Genomic DNA, 4,527 nt, shown 5'->3' with positions numbered 1-4,527 from the left:
GTCTCATTGTGATGTGCCATTGGATGCCCCTGTTAAGTAAGGACTGCTCCAATAACATAGTTAGACGCATCTGTCTCAATCTCAAATGGTTGTTGCAAGTCTGGTAAAGTGAGCACTGGTGTAGAGAAGAGGCTATGTTTCAACTCTGTGAATGCCTTCTGTTGAGATTCAGACCAAAAGAATTTTTCTTTCACTTCTCCCTTAGTGACTTGACTCAAGGGCTAAGTGATATGTGAGAATCCCAACACGAATCTGCAGTAGAAATTGGCAAGACCCAGAAAGCTATAGAGCTCTATCAGAGTGGTTGGGGCTGGCCAATCCCGAACGATTTAGATCTTGGCTGGATCCACATGCACCCCTCGTTCATCAATAATGTACCCCAGATACTGAACCTCGGTGATGCCAAAAGTGTATTTCTCCAAATTGGCACACATCTTCTATTGCCGCAGTGTTTGGAGAACCTGTCGGATGTGGTGGAGGTGCTCTTCCCAACTCTGGCTGAAGATTAGGAATTCATCCAAGTATACCACTACAACTGAGTTGGTGAATGGCCATAAGATGTCATCCATTAGCCTCATGAAGGTTGCAGGGGCATTCGTCAACCTAAAAGGCATAACCAACCATTCGAAAAGGCCCTCCTTAGCTTTGAAGGCAGTCTTCCACACATCGAAGGGTTCGATTGGTACCTGGTGATAATCAGACTTCAAGTCGATCTTGCTGAAATATTTTGCCCCCTTTAGTTGGTATAGAAGGTCATCAATCCATGGGATTGGGTACCTATTCCGGACAGTGATCTCGTTCAGTGCTCGTTAGTTAATACAAAGTCTCCAAGTCCCATCCTTCTTTTGTACCAACACGATCGGGTTCGCACAAGGCGATGAACTCGGATGAATGTTACCTTTCTACAACAATTCTTGAATCTACCTCTTGATTTCGTCATTCTCCAGAATGGAGCGATAATAGATTGGTCCTTTAGGTAGCGGTGCCCCTGAGGTCAGATCGATGGAGTGCTTGACTTGACAGTGTAGAGGCACCCCTGCGGGGGAGGTGAAGATGTCCTCATACTCCTCCACGACCATGTCCATCTGTTGTTGCCGTGCGGAGGGGCCCTGTCTGGAGGTCGTGGCCACCATCTTCTTCTTTCTATGAGGGCCTGTGGTGTAGGTAAATTCTAAGTGCAGACGCAAACAATTCCTCTAGCCCAAGAGAGGGTTTCTAGCCACAAACAAACAATCTATAGAAGATCACCTTAAGCTAGAATAAAATAAGAGGGCCTACCTCTTAGTACATTATTTCGTTTGGTGATGACCTTGCTTCCTCGCTCCAACTCTCTTCCATTTCCTTCCTTCAAACACCTGAAACAAGTCAACAACAACAAACAACAAACATGATAACATACAAATTGCATTCAACCTACTTAATAGGTCAAGAAACATTAATCCATAAAAATGTGATGTCGTTTCATGTAGGAAATCAATCAATAGTTGCATCTATATTAGTTCAAGAAGAGATTACAACCGATGTCTTGACGTTTTTGTTCTCCTTCGACATATACGGGTTCCCACATGCTTCTGCTAGCATCTCATGGATAGCCTCAACAATGGTAGTATCAAGGCTCTTCCCTTTAGTCTTCAGACCAAACCAAACTCACAATTCTCCCTTAAACACAAGCTAGAAAGCTAAAAACTATGGGTAGCTTGTTGACTACTCCAAAATCAAAACCTCAACCAAAACTTAATTAGGACTAAAAGCTCTCATGTGCTTGGGAAAAAGAGAGTTTTATATAGCTTGGATGGAGGGGAGATGGTTCCTCTTCTCATGGGAGAAGGCCTTATCTCTTGGATTAGTTCCATCCTAATAGGGGAAAGGAGCCCAAATTGACCTCCTTGACTCCATCCGGCCTAACCATTTACCAGACTTCCATTACGAAGCTTCTAGAGCTGGAAGCTTCGGCTCCATATTTAAAAAACTTTCCAAAAGAGGATCGATGCAACTGAGAAAGGGCTCAGTCGATCCGATCGGTGCTAGGGACAGTTTTAATCCCTGCATATTGGCGAGGAGGACATGGGTCATTAGTGTCGGTCTTGTAAACTGGGATAAACAAAAGATTTTTGGGAAATGATGCAAAAGGGAATTGTTCTTCTCATGAAGAGGGACACAATGGGAGTTTCTTCATGATAGGAAAGCATTTTGGGTACACTGTAGAGGTCCTCCAGGATCGTGGACGGGGAGTACATGGAAAATAACAAAATGTTGTGTAACAGGGCGTATCATTAGGAAAACAAATTTTCCTGTTTTGGAAATGAGCTTACTGCATTTTTTTGCAGTAACCAAAGAGATGGCAGTAGGCAGTGCTACCTCTGGTATCTTGTACAACTTATTTCCCAAAGTGACAATAACAACATGAGGCATTGACTCATACAAATCATGTTGCTTCCATAAGTATGATTGGCCTAATAATACATCACAAACATCAAGGGGAGCAACGTCACACAATACCTCATCCGTGAAGGGCTTGATGTTGTATGGAAGGTGACACTGCTGGCTCACCCGAAGATCTCGTCCTTGGTGAAGCCACCTAATGGTGTACGGTTGTGGATGTGCTATGGTCGGTAAGCCCAACTGCTCCATGACATCTATCGAAATGAGGTTCTTTTGGCTCCCGCTGTCGATAGTGAACTGTAGAGGCGCTCCTCCTCCTATGGATTTTCGGTTTCCTCCTTCTGGATCTTCGTCATGGCAATGGTGGCGTTTGGATCCACATCGATAATCTGCTTCCCTTTGTCATTCCCCTCGTCGAGTTTTGACTCAGAGTTGGAACATGCATATGATTCTGAAGCCTTTAGCTCGACCACTAGTGAATGCTTGGCTCGACACTCACTTGTGTTGTGAGTGGAGCTCTTATATAACTCACACCACTTTCCCGTGTCCTTCTTCGGCTTCGTGGCGTTGTTCTTTGCTTGTAGCTTTGGCGGGTTGTCGTAGGCCGCCCCACCTTGGATTTGTCCTTTGTTATGCGGTTTGGGGACACCTTTCCCTTGCTTCGAATTTGCGGATCCAAAGTCTCGCTTCTTCTGTTTAAACTTTTACTCGATCTTGATGACATATCGGTAAATCGTGCCGAGCGAGGAGATGTCCAGGAATTCCATCTCGTCCTAGATGTACCTGTGCAGGTAGCCGCGGTACTTGAGAACCAAATTCTTCTTAGAATCCTTGATACCCAACTTCGTGCGAAGGGCATGAAAAACATTGGTAAACTCTAGCACATCTTGGTCCCTTCCCTGTCGCATCATTGTCCACTTTATGTATTTATCCTCATAACCCCCGACAGGGTAGTACTGCCCCTTGATGGCATCCCGGAACGAGTTCCAAGTGGGTGCGACTGAAAACAGTGAGTTCGTACTTTTATCCTTCTGCTCACAGTAGGTTTCCCACCAGTCCTTGACTTGGGGAGGCTGCTTTGAGAAGTGCAAAAGCGATCTTTTCCTGGCTGGAAAAGTCATGAATGGAAAAATATCCTTTTAGTAGATTTAACCATTTATCTACAGTGCTTGCATCTATCTAACCCTCAAATATGGGAATGTCAAAGTTAACTTGTACCTTAAAGGGTGTGGCACTTTCAGAGTAGCTATCGGAACTAGATGCATTGCCCTTGGGTAACCACTGAAGGATCTGGGCAAAGTTGTCCATCATCATGTTCCTTTGTAGCTTGAGGGCTTCTTCGAGCAAGATTTTGATAGGATCTCCTGCCCCGTTGTCTTTCTTTTCATTCGTTATGGGAGGCCATCAAGATTTGCGAGGCTGGTATTCTAAAGGTTCAACTAGTTCAAGCCCTAACTCCTTATATCCCGACCTCGTTGGGGACATGCAAAGAAAAACAGAGAAAGAGCAGACCGCTCTGATACCATTGATCCAAATTTAAACAAGAACACAACAAATTACAGATATAACCATAAATACAAAGATGCAGTAGAAATAACACTTCATTTCATTAATATTAAACACTGAAATATGCTTACAAACAGAATGGAAATAAGACTAGCTCGGGCGATGGTAGCTTATCTCTGAGAAGAGATGTGGCAGCTACATGCCTCTAAATTGTGTTACAATGAGGCTTGAAGGCCTATTTATTATTGAGAAACAATGGAAAACCCTAAACATCCAAAAACCTAACCCTAGGAGATGAAGCACCAAACTATGGGCCCCGTTTGGGTAAATTGGTACATCAACTTCCCGAGGTCGTAACTTTGGCATACGATCTCCATTTGATGCGCACAATACCTTGTTAGAAATATCTATCCGAGGACTACAACTTTTGAGTGACCAACATTATTCGACAACCCATGTTGGTCCCAATTTTCCCAAAAAACGTCGTTTAGGGCCTCAAAATGGCTCTGGAAGTTCAGGCTTGAAAAATTGCCAAAAATAGTAAATTCTGCTAAAAATAAGGAAACCAAAAAACTGAAAGAAACAATGGTGGGTTCCAAGTGGAATAGGTAGGTGGCCACCAATATCCACTTGGATCAG

Source organism: Pinus tabuliformis, chromosome 1_2 (assembly GCF_031772625.1).
Source record: "Pinus tabuliformis cultivar Carrire ecotype Pingquan chromosome 1_2, CPIR1, whole genome shotgun sequence".
Taxonomy (NCBI): domain Eukaryota; kingdom Viridiplantae; phylum Streptophyta; class Pinopsida; order Pinales; family Pinaceae; genus Pinus; species Pinus tabuliformis.
The sequence above is the reverse complement of the archived record's forward strand: the minus strand, read 5'-3'. Positions refer to the sequence as shown.